General features: G+C 38.5%; 1 pseudogene; it reads right to left on the minus strand.

The window, feature by feature from the left end:
- Positions 1 to 11,261: 11,261 nt before the first annotated feature.
- Positions 11,262 to 12,284, minus strand: LOC144373628 (transcription factor JunD-like; annotated as a pseudogene).
- Positions 12,285 to 13,496: the final 1,212 nt, after the last annotated feature.

Here is a 13,496-nt window from a genome sequence, read left to right on the forward strand (position 1 = left end):
CAGAGATCCTCAAGGCTGCCAAGCACCATCTCTCACTCACTGTTTCCAACGTCCCCTGACACTTAAGAACTGCTTGGGATCAAGTGCTGTGCACAAAGCCCAAGAAAATAAGAAGGCACACAGCTCAGGACGTACTGTCAGTCTCAGATGGCATGGGCCACAGGCCAAAACATGGCCACACTTTCCCACGACCCATTTAACAGTAGGAAAAGGACTTAGTAACCAACATCAAGATGCCTCTGGCCTCCTGCTTCAGGCCACTCAGCCTGAAGCCTCTCATAGATCCATGGCACCCTCATCCCACTGGGTGGAAGGCATGCTTTCTGCTCCTGTTTTCCATTTGATAACCCTGCTGAGGTGTCACTGGACAGGCTCTTGTGTGGGTGGCCAAGGAGGGAAACTGTCAACTTCAGCCAGTGGAAGTAAAGATGGCTCATATTTGGAGAGCAGATGCCATCATCTCTACTGGTAGCCAACAGGCAGGAGAGTGAGGTCAGTGCATCCACCAGCTCATGGCCCCATGACCCCTGGGAAAAGCACTCATGGTCCAAATGCAAAGGCACCACGACCGACCCAGGCCACACCTGAGAACACCGTGTCGGGTGTGAACAGGACAGCAGCAGCTGAGGGCCCACAGGGCTCTAATGGGTCTGTGTAGCTTCCAGGACCAAAATCCACGGGGGCCATGGCCACACCACCGGGCTTTGCACAGACTGCCTCAGGCCTTGCCTGCACCATGCTGACCCCTCCAGCACAGCACCAGGTCTCGTTATCTGGGCTACCAGATGAGCAGCCTGGGGAGCCAAGCAACATGATCAGAAGGTGCACCCACTGCAGGCAGGCCAGAGCCCAGACACTGCCCCTGGGAGGCAGAGCATGGCTGGCCACCCAGGGGCCAGGCCCACTCCCTGGCTCTTCCAGCAGCTAAGACTGTAAAGGAAAGTTCTGAGAGGAAAATGCAGCAGTGTCTGGAGGGCTCCCCAACCCCACATTTACCCAGCACACAGGATGTGGCTTTAGGTAGACGGGTGTCCTCCACCCCTGGAGTTCCTTAAGGATCTTGAGAGGAGGCTTCTTGTTTTAGTGTGGGTGCTTAGACCAAGGAGTCATGTCTTTATGAGACAAAACAGGAAAAGAAACAGTCATGGAGAAGATGAAGAGCAGAGGCTGGGGAACCTTCTCCACCCCACAGCATTTGCACTGTGAGCTTGGGCACCCCAGGCCCAGAGCATAGATTCCCACTGCTCTAACCACCACCTCCCTGGTCATTGGTGTGGCAGCTGAAGGCCACTTGTGCAGGGCTGTTTCATGAAGTCCTACAATGGTGGAGTGGGATGCAGGTGCAGAGCAAGAAGACAGCGGATGTGGGCAGGGCAGGTGTGGGTCAGGTAGAGAGCAGGTAGAGGGCAGGTCCTGGCATGCATGTTATTATACATATGATTCACAGAGGAGGTGTCAATAATATCTAGGGGACAATAGCCATGTAAATAATAAAACATGGCAGGTGAGGAAGAATGTATGGTATGAGTTTGCTGTGCAGGCTTAAGGAGCCCTAAGCATGCCATCCACAGGCCCCCAGGACAGCAGGAGTCACCCAGGATGAAGGAGGCAGTTGGGCCTGAGAGGATCACTGAGGCACTGGGAGCAGGTAGGGGTTCAGCTGACTCCCAGTGAGACCAGGGCAGTATCTCTGAGCTGCTTGGACTTGGCATCTCTGTACATGAGTAGTGGGTGATGACACTTACCCTCCGTGTCATGGTGAATGTTAAATGAGCCACACACATGCCCCACACAGAGTATAAGAAACTGATCCATGTTAATCACTGTTACTTTCTGAACATGAGCCACCAGATACTCCGCAGAGAGGACAAACTCAGCACTCGATCCCACCTGGTGAGGTCCCTGAGAACTGCCCTAGAACCCCAGTCAGCACCCAACCACGTCCCCTGAGGTCCCTTGGAGCTGCTCTAGGACCCCAGCAGCATCCCAATCACCTCCCCTGAGATCCCTGGGAATGGCTCTAGGACCCCAGAAGCACCCTAACCTCCTCCCCTGAGGTTTACTGGGAACTGGTCTAGGACCCCAGGAGGACCCCAACCACCTCCCCTGTGGTTCCCTTGGAACTGCTCTAGGACACCAGCATAATGCAGTGCCTCAAGGTTGGGGTTTACAGTAAATATTTAAGCAAATAAGATGGTCGATGGAGACTTTCTCATTAGCTATGAGAAAGTCTAACATTCTCATTATCTATGAAATGTAATTTATCACTAATTTTTGAAAGACAAAAAATGTTTCCAAAGAGGAAAGATACAGACAAATTTCAGCATAATATTATATTCACACTATGATCAATTTTTCAGCCTGTGAAAAAACATCACTGATGGTTTAGTTAGTTCTTAATTTTATCCATGGTTATATATATATTTTTTTATTTTTTGTGGATCTACTTCAAGACTGTCAGATTAGACAAATTCAGATATGTGTAAAAAGTGGCCTTTTTCCCTAAATATATATTGCAATACTGGGAAATAATCAAATATAAGATATGGATACATTTCAAATATTAGGCTGCCAATGGCTTGGTTTTATAGGGAAGAGAAAATTTTAAAAAGTGTAAGAAGTGTAGATCTTTCATATCATGCTGAACATATTAGAACATGCTAGTAATTATAACTACTTGGAGGTTAATGCAGAAAAGTCACAAACTCAAGCTTAGTGGAGCAACTTAATGAGACCCTGCCTCAAAAAGAAAATAAATTAAAAGGGCTATGAATGTGCCTCACTTGTAGAATGTCCAGGTATCAATAAAAATAAGTCAAAATTTCAAATGAAAAATCAATTACCCTTAATCCATCCAATACTTAGGAGTTTTTTTAAAAAAAAAAATTTGTATGTTTGGGCTAACATGAGATGGCTCAATGTTCTACGGGTTGTACACAAAGGACAGCCTTAAGTTACATTTTGTCACAAGATTTTGTTCTGACTACTGAATGTAAAAGTGTTCAAATAATTTTTTTAATGAAAAACAGGGAATATGCAGAATGAGTATCTGAATCGCCATATTTAAAATACGGAGGATCTTCTAAATCATAATAGAAAGAGGACTCTTCACTGTTATAGCAGAACACCAAATTTGGATTTAATATCTTCAATCAGCTGTTTCCTAAAATAGCCTATATAGTGCCCCATCTTCCTCTGACATTTTTTTTCATGTTCTATGCATGTTTTTTTTAATTGTCATCTTCCTGGTTTATATATTTTATAAGAACCTGGTATACACAATGTGCTCTTTAGTTTCATGAGTTGTTCTATCAGAGTGTGTAACTTCAGTGTGTACTTGTAGAGACCCCCAATTTATAGGAAATGGATCACAAATACAGACATTATTCTGGGGCTTGCAACGTGCTCCTCAAGTTAGTGAAATTCTATATAAGTGAGCCCTAAATATTAGGCTTATGTATTAAGGGTCATCCGAATTGAATTATTGGACAACTAGTTGTTAAAACATTGGTTGATGTGAAAATTTGCACATTTGCTCTCAAAAGAGGTTGCAGTGTCCAGTGTGGTGGCACACAGCTGTAATTAATCCCAGTAATGTGAAATAATGAGAAAGAAGAATGGCCAATTTTAGTATAGTCTCAGTAAGTTAGATACGAAATAAGCAACTTCTTGAATCCCTGTCTAAAAAACAATTTTTTAAAAAAAATCAAAAGTTCTGGAAATGCAACTCAGTGGTGTACTGCCCCTGGGTTAAATCACTAATTTAAAAAAGAAGTGGTTGTGGAAAATGGACATCACAGATCAGAACCTTAAACAAACTCTAGGCATGTGTTTGTTCATTGGTGAAAAATGAGACCCTGGAAGAGGGACTATTTTTAAACCCTTAGAAAAGCATTTAAAGTGCAAGAATCTTTCAGAATATTTTCCTCATTTTGTTAGTAGTTTTTCACTCATTACTTTGAAATGAGCCATGTGGGGATACAGTTGCACAGTTCAACCTGATGTGCCAGTTTTCTTATGAACTGTGGGATTAATAGTCTATTCAGTTAATTTGCTTTTCTATTGTTTCTTTTGTTATATCTTTGTGCCATGTAATTTAAATGTGTGCAAATACCTAAGTGTTTATTTTTAATTTGATATTTAAAATTTTTATTTTATTCATTCAAAAATGACTTGTGACATTGTGGTCTGAAGGACTGAAAAGAAAATTAAATAAAGTACTTGTTTTAATGCATGTTTAAACAATAAGAATACAGACAGTTCTAGAGAGTGTCATTCAAATAATTATGTGGGCTGTTAGAAGTTAAGAATGTGTCTCATGGATCACATGTGTCTTCTACACATAAAGGTGACCACTATCCTATGAGTCTTGTTATTACTTATAATTTTGCTATGCATATCTCAAGTATATTTTTGTTTGTATGTGCTTCTTTGAATATTCAATAATATATTGCAACTCTTATTTACACATTAGAATTATGTAGGAAGTTTTCTCCTTTACCTGCTTTTTTTCTCAGCATTTTCCTTCACATGTTCTGCTCTCTGGGTTTTAATAAAGCAAATTTATTCACCAATTTTACTTATGATAACTAATTATTGGGGCTGGGGATACAGCTCAGTTGTAAAGGGCTTGCGTTACATGCAAAAGGCCTTGACTTCAATTCCCAGTACCACATTAAAAGTATCATGTTGAATGATTGATGTCAATCCCCTATGTGAAAATTAGCTCTTACAAATCTCATTAGAACTTGTGTCATTAAAAACAGTGTTAAGGATCACATGGTTAATGTGAAATATGTTTTCTTTTCATTTCAGGAACCACTGACATTCAGGGATGTGGTTGTTGATTTCTCTTAGGTGGAGTGGAAATGCTTGGACCCACCTCAGCAGACTTTATATGGTGGTGTGATGTTAGAGGTCTATAGAAACCTGGTCTTTGTGGATGAGCATAAACTTCCTTCAGAATTTCTAATTCACTGTCAACGTTTAATATATTTTTTATTTTTTGGCAGCTCTTATTCTGAATGAAAAAGTGTTAGGTTCTTGATTTTATGATGAAGATTGGGTATTTGTTTATGTAGAAAAGAAAATGTTTAAGGTTTTTCTTTTTATGTTTACCCTATCCTTGCAAAGTAGTGCTCACAATCTGGAGACTTAAAATTGTTCCAAAGTATTTTGTCTTTCTCTCAAAAAATTTAGAAAAATAATTGTGTAGAATTGTATGCTTTTTTATATATGCTTTTTTCCCCTTTTTTATAATGAGAATAGTATTATGAAACAGGCACAGTTATCCAAAAATAACAAAATGAGCCATATTTTATTTTTTAACAAATATGTCTTGCTGTCCATAAGTAATCCTTGGCCATTTTTCTGTCCCCAATGGAGTAACCTTGTTATTTCAAGAGAAATGTGAGAGTAGCTATATATCAAAGTGTGTAGAAATCAATGAAGCAAAGAATAAGATAAGACATCCACTTGTCAAAGAGGAATTCACATTTTAAAATGTTAAATGAGAAGCTAAAATCCAGCAGAAATTGTTTTTCTAAACCTAGGTTTCTTTCTCTTGTATTTATTAAATAGCATACCCTGCTTTATGTTGACCCAGTCTTTTAAGCTTCTTCTTGTTCTCCAGTGATCTCCCTACATTAAAGTAAAAAGAGTATTCCCTAATGCCTGTGAGGATTTGCATAATGCTAGATGTTTATTGATTTGGGGGAATTCCATAGAAAATCTACACAAATTTCAGAATATTTACAGGTTAAACTTTGTAAAATATCAATATCATAGAAGAGTTACTTTATTATATATATATATATATATATATATATATATATATATATATAATATAACTTTATTGATTTTAGTTTTTAATACATGACAGCAGAATGCATTACAATTTTTATTACACATTTTGAGCACAATTTTTCATATCTTTGTGTATAAAGTATATTTATGCCAATTTATGTCTTTATACATGTGCTCTTTATTTTGCATTACAATTGTTATTACAAATATATACCACAATATTTCTTATCTCTTTTCTTCATACATGTACTTTGGATAATTATGTCCATCACATTCTTGTCTTCATACATGTACTTTGGATTATGATGTCCACCACATTCCATCATTTTTGCTACTTTAATATAATTTAAATATTTATTCACTCAAATTTTTTCATCAGAGCAAAATATGAATACTTATGGATTCTTCATGAAAATTTTTGTGCCTTGTAATGAATAAAAATGATTCAAAATATCTGCTCCTAGTGACAATATAAGTATAGTTGATAAATGTGGCTTGAAAAAGGATTTATAAAGCTTAGGCTGTGGCTCAGTGGTTGAGGTTCCCCACACACACACACACAAAAAAATTAGGCACAGGGTTTGATCTTTAGTCCCACTTATAAAAAGGCAAATTAAATAACAGCATTCTGCCATCTATTTCTACAAAAACTTCAAAAAGAAGGATTTTTAGAATAATAGAATTATTCAGAATTTTGGGGGTTATATTTTCTCTAATTCATGTCTCTTTTTGAGTTCCACTTAAAATATATTTCCCAAATATATAACAGAGTAGCTTCAATGTTGTTTAGTAGGACTTCTCACATCAATGAATATTTTTTTAAAAATTTCAGTTATAATATATAGCTATAATATAACTATATATTATAACTGAAATAAAATTCTTCTGACCTTTTAATTGACGATAATATAAGTTGAATTAAAATATATGCAAACCATGTGCCCATTTTTTATAAAGTCATATATGCTTTTACTTACATGTGTAAATATTATCCCTGTTTTTTTTATGATTTGTATATAGTGTTATGGTTGTTTACTCTGTTCATGTAATTATTCATTTAATTTATCAAAATTTGTTTATATAAATATATGCAGGCATATGTATTTATATTGGGGATTGAACTCAGGGATGCTATAATACCATACTACATCTCCAGCATATTTTGAATTTATTTTGAAACAGATTCTTGCCAAGTGGCTGAAGCTGAATTTGCATTTCCATGCTTCAAAATTCCATGTAGCTAGAATTACTAGCAAATTCACCATACTTATATTGATAATCTGTTCTTTTGTCTAGATGTAAGACTTTAGAATTTAAATATAATGATTTTCACAATTTTGTTTATATATTTTAAAATTTTAGTTGTCATTAAAACTATTAACTTAATGAAACTTAATGTCTTTATATTTTAAATGTACTGCTTACTGGAGTGTTGATTCAAATTGTTTTGTAACATATTGTATAAAGTTTGTATTACATAAAAGTGATTTTTTTCTCCACCAAAAATGTGCTCATTTGGCTTTTATCTTCCCATTCCTGATTTCATTCCTTTTGACATGTTTGTTTGGTACACAGATATATCAAATGTAGAATCATATGGTATTTGTCTTTTTGTGAATTACTGATTTCACTTAGCATTCTATCCTAAAGTTTTATCATTATATGTGTTATATATATATATATATTTTTTTTTTCTCTGTAAAGTTTACAACTTTTTGGGGGGAGGGATGGAGAACTGGAGATTGAACTAAGTAAGGAACACTTCAACCACTGAGCCACATATGCAGCCATGTTTTTTTATTATATTTAGAGACAGAGTCCCACTGAGTTTTTTAGTGCCTTGTTGTTGTTGAGGCTGGCCTTTAAGCTGTGATCCTTTGGTCTCAGCCTACAGAGGTGCTAGGATTTCAGGCATGGTCCACAGAACCTGGCTATATTTGAAAACTTTTCTTAGTTCATTCCAAATTGTCTTCATGCACTCATGTGAAAAAACATTTGATTGACTGTCTACACATTTCTCTCATTCTCTTTTAACTTCTTGCTTTTCCCTTAAAAGGGATAAACTTCTACTACCAATGCAAAACTGTAAACAACTCCCAAGCAAGCTTGTTACAAATGCCTAAATGCAGAACACTTAAATTTCAGGGGATCTGTTCTTACAGCTGACCCTGTGCCCTTCTCTACTTCCTTCCCACCTCATGTACTGGATACTCCAATCTACACCTACTGGAAGAGATTTACTTTAAAATTCCCATGCATGTTTTAAACTGCTTTTAGCTGAACTACAGCTGGCTTCAGTTTAACTACTTTTAAATATGTTAAAAATACTTCTTTGGCTTAGAGAATCATTTTACTCCACCAGATAGATACTTGTACAATATAGGGTCTGAATTACATAAATATACAGTAAGCACACAATGGGGAACACATAGTCTCCACATATCCTAATGGGAGAGTGAAAGAAAAAAGAATTAAAGGTGAAGTCCTATGTGTGTGTGTGTGTGTGTGTGTGTGTGTGTGTGTGTGTGTGTGCATCTCTGTCTCTGTCTCTCTCTGTCTCTGTCTCTGTCTCTCTCTCTCTCTCTCTCTCTCTCTCTCTCTCTCTCTGTGTGTGTGTGTGTGTGTGTGTGTGTTCCTCCTAAGTAATAAAAAGGAATGTTTTCACTTTAGGTGTTTGGCATCAGGGATTGAACCCAGGGGCATTTAACCACTGATCCACAACTTATTATTTCTTATTATTTTTTTATCTTCATATACAATCTTACTAAGCTTCTTAGGGCTTCACTAAGTTGCTAAACCTGGTTTTCAACTTTTGATTTTTCTGCCTCAATATCGTGAGCCACTGAGATTATAGGGGAGGGCCACAGCACCAAGCAAAATGGAGAATGTTTTTATTTTTGATGTGGTTCTGTCAAAATTATACATTAAAATATTACTAATCTTTCAAAAACACATCAAGATGAGCCACTCAAGTAGTTCTTATTTTAAGGAGTTGTTATTTAATTTTGCTGTGGATTCTCTTCTCATTTTCCTCTTGCAACACTTCACTAAAACCTTTATTTAACTAGTGTCTGTTCTCACAGATTACCACCAAAAATAATTGCTTTTGTCACCAGTACTTTTCCTTTTGTCTAATGCTATTTTCTCCTAGAAAGAGAAAGCAATGTTCTTTTTTCAGTTACCTAAATGTATCTCCTTTCAGATTTCAGAAGAATTAGCTTCCCATTATATTTCTCCCAAAACCTTTAGTAATGAATGGCCTTTGATGCTTATGAACAGGATAGGTCAAATACCATCTTCCAGTTTATACTAAACCTTCATTCATTGGGTGATTGAAAAAGCATGCAGGTTGTTTTTTTTGTTAATGAATCACTGGACCACAAGGAGCTACATCTGAATCTGACAACTTCATTTCACCCAGACCTACAATTTAAGTTGGCTGCAGTAGCCAGATGGGTCTAGGCTTCACATTTCGGTTTTCAGCTAAATTCAGCATGATGTTTATGATAGAGCTCCTTTTATTTCCCTATTTCTTAACACTGTAATAGTATCTTATATTCTCCTATTCTACAAACACCTAAATATCTTAGTGTAGTAATTACCCCAACACACACACACACACACACACACACACACACACACACACACAAATGAATAATGTTGATTCCACCTTTCATGGAACTTAGCTTTTAATTCAGAAGTATTTCATAATCTTCATCCTGCTCTCATTGGGGCTCTGTCAATTCCCTTGACTGATCCTCTTATGTTTCATTTATTTCAAAGGTTTTCACATTTATTTCAGGAGAATTTTGTCAAGAGAATGAATGACATTACACTCCATTAGCAATAAATTTGATAATATTGGAGAGTTAGAGTGTTAAAATATTTTATCCCATCATTTCATACTTCCATGTAGAGACTCTGATAGAAATTATAGCTACTTTAAGTGTTGTATGGATCAAAAACTTAAGATGTGGGCAAAAAATTTCGAGTAAAATACCCAAATTGAAGTGATGGCTGTGTTATTTAATGAAGTTTTAACAATTGACCACAAAACACTGGACACACACACACACACACACACACACACACACGTGTGTTTAAAGAAAGAAATCTTGGAGGTGTCAGTCCTCTCCTGGGAAAAACAAAAAATGTTTAAATAAATATTGTTATTGAGGACTAACATTTGTCAAAGCAGGCTAATGTTAAGGTAGACATTTCTCCTCTAAAGCATGAAGTCTTGAGTGTACTACATTAATTCTCTCAAGGAAGGGTTTATCACAAGCCTAACAACTAAGAAAAAAAACATTATCAGAAGAATTCTCAGCCCAGTTCTACAAGAAATTGAAAAAAGAATGAACACCAATTCGTCTAAAATTATTTTATGAAATAGAAAATAGCAAAATCTTCTAACCCCATTCTATGAAACTAATATCAACCTGATGCAAAAACCAGACAAAGACACACACGGAAAGAACATTCCAGACCAGTATTCCTGATGAACATAGAGTAATAATTCTCAATAAAATTGTGGCAAACAGCATACAAAATCATATTTAAAAGATTGTACAACATGATCAGTGGGCTTTGTCCCAGGGATGCAGGATTGGTTCAACATATGGAAATCGATAAACATTTTTTAAATAAATAGATGCAAAGAATCAAAAACAAGAATCAAAAAATTATCTCAACAAATGCAGAAAAAGCATTTGACTAAATACATGGTCAAAACACTAGAAAACTATATATAATAGAAAAATATCTTAACACTACAAAAGCTGTTTTTTTTTTTTTTGTTTTTTTTTTTTTTTTTTTTTTTGGAGTAAGGAGGTTTTACTGAAAACAGAAAACCAAAACCGGACAAAGGATTACAAACAGGAATGTGGACTCCTAGCAAAACAAAAACAAAAACAAAGAACAAAAAGGGCAGAGGAGTGTCAGAAGGACAAAAGGGGGGATAGTAAGGAAAAGGGTGATTTTTTTTCTTCTTCCCATTTCTTTTAAAAAAGCCAACATAAAGAAACACACGCACACACAACCCTTTGTTCCCGAGTAGAAACATAAATACGGAAGAATCGAAAACTCTTTTTTTCTTTCTTCCAAAGCAAAAAAAAAAAAAAAATGTAAAAGAAAAGGCAGGCTGAAGGCTGCGCCACAGAGAGCCCCTTCTGCAGCAGTGTGTAGAAGGGGCGGCTAGGCCCTGGGTTTGTGTGACACCTGGCGGCAGCGCGGGGGAACACAGACAGTACGAGGGGGTGTCATGCGCTTGCCCCCCCCCCCCCCAGGAGCAGGGGGTCCAGCTTGTCAAGTCCAAGGCGCCCTCTCCAAGTCCTAGGCACCCTCTTGGAGGGGGTCGAGAGGGCAGCACCATACTAACTCCTGGGAGCTCAATCCCCGCCCCCTGCAAGCCCGCCCCTCAAGAGGAGGCGGGCCTAGGATGCGCCCTGTGCTTGGGCTCAGAACCAGGGCACCTAGTGCTGGGGTAGAAGCTGGCGGCTGCTGTTGACATGGCTGAGGACTTTCTGCTTGAGCTTCGCCACCTGCTTGGGCAGCAGGCTCCTGGTGAACGCCAGTTCCGTGTTCTGGCTCTTGAGCTCTTCACTTTCTCCTCCAGGTGAGAGATGCTCCAGCTTGCCCTTGGGGCACTTGGAGGCTGCGATATTGTTGAGCAGCTGCTTGGGCTCAGCCTTGAGGAGCTCCTGCATGTCCATGTCGATTGGCGACAGCAGGCTCTCTCCGAAGCTTGGCAATTCGGGCACCATCTGTGGCTGTCCTTGAGCACAGCTAGGCACAGCGGCCCCAGTAAATCACTGAGAGGCAGCGGCTGTGGGAAGGGAACGGGCTAGGAGGAGAAGGCGACAGTTGCAGCATCCCCAGCACACCCGGCGCCATCCTTGTAGTGGCTCAGGTTTAGGAAGACCAGTGCCAGCTGGGAGGGTGGCGCCTGATGCAGTGCCAGAGGGTCCTTCTGCGAGGCCACAGCAGCAGCCAGGCTGCACCCACGCCAAGCTGGTTCTGCTTATTCAAATCCTCAAGGGCCTTGACAAAGTCCTCGGTGAACTCCTGCTCCTCCTTGGCCACCATCTTGGGTAGAGGAACTGCGGGCTCCTCAGCGTGGTTGTGACCAGCCCGTTGGTCTGGATGTTGAGGCGCTCAAGCTCAGGAGAGGCGAGCTTGAGCAACCACAGATCCGGCTGGAGAGCAGGCTGTTGGGGCGACTGCTGGGGGTGCAGTCTGCCCAGGGGGGCCAGAGGTGGCGCCACCACCACTTGTTTGCTCAGGCTCAGCGTCAGCTGTCATTCTTCATCACTCTGCCTGAAATGCTGTTTGGGGCGCCCCAGGGACAAGCGGGCCAGGCACCCAAAGTTGCTGCTGCTGCCACTGACGCCATTGCCCAGGCTGCTCAGTGCCTCATCACCGAAGAAGGGTGTTTCTAGCCTCCGCATCACTATTGCCCCTGGTGCGGGAGGACTGTCCATGGCCTACCTGGGGGCTCGCTCCACTCCCCTGCCCATTCAGCCCTGTGCCCACCCAGGCAGTGGCCGTTGCCCCTGGGTCTTCTGTGGTGGCCCCTTGGAAACATTATTCTTAAGGGAGAAAAAATTAAAGCATTCCCTCTAAAATTCAAAAAAAAAGGCAAAGGATGCCTTTTTTTTGCCAATTCAATTCAACATCATCCTTGAAGCTGTATCCAAAACCTATGTTTCTATTCATTTATCTTTAATAAATAAATGAATAGATAAATTAATAGAAACAGAGGAAATCAAACTATCACTATTTACAAATGGCATGATTCTATATTTAGAAAAATCCAAAAAATTTCACTTGAAAACTTTCTTGACTAATTAATTCAGCAAAGTAGCAGAATATAAAATAAACACCAATAAACTAAATGATTTTTGTATACTCAAGCAATTAATTCAGTGTAAAAAAAATTAGCAAAACCACCCCATTAACAAAGGCCTCAAGAAAGAAAAAGAAAGAATAGAATAATAAAATACTTGGGAATCAATCTAGAAAAGAGGTAAAAATACCTCTACAATGAAAACCACAGAACACTAAAGATAGAAATTGAAGATCTCCCATGCTCTTGGTAGGAAGAATGATCATAGTCAAAACGGCAATAATAACAAAATACTTTACAGATTCAGTGCAATTCCTTTTAAAAGTCCAATGACATTCTTTATAAAACTAGAAAAAGCAATCGTGAAAACCATTTTAAAAAATAGGAGAGCCACAATAGTCATTCTCAACAAGCAATTCTCAACAAAATGTTTGAATCAATAGACATCACAATACTAGACCTTAAACTATACTACAGAGAAATAATTTTAAAAAGAAAGAAAGAGAAAAAAGGAAACCCCATATCAAAAGACATATAGACCAATCCATACTAGACAAAGGTGGCCAAAACATAAATTGGAGAAAAGATAGCCTCTTCAACAATTGGTGCTGGGAAAGCTGGAAATCTGTATGTAGAAAGATGAAATATCCTGCTATACAACAGAAACAGATGAAGTTGCTATTTTTTCAATCTAAAATAGAAAAAAAAAGAAAGAAGAGCATAAGTTTGTGAGCAAAATATACAAAGAAAACACAAAAGAAACACTTTACAACATTGCTTTAGGAAATGGTCCTTTGATTATGACAGCAAAAGGACAGGGAAGAGAACTATAAGCAGACAAGTATAA

Source organism: Ictidomys tridecemlineatus, unplaced genomic scaffold (assembly GCF_052094955.1).
Source record: "Ictidomys tridecemlineatus isolate mIctTri1 unplaced genomic scaffold, mIctTri1.hap1 Scaffold_45, whole genome shotgun sequence".
NCBI classification, from domain to species: Eukaryota; Metazoa; Chordata; class Mammalia; order Rodentia; family Sciuridae; genus Ictidomys; species Ictidomys tridecemlineatus.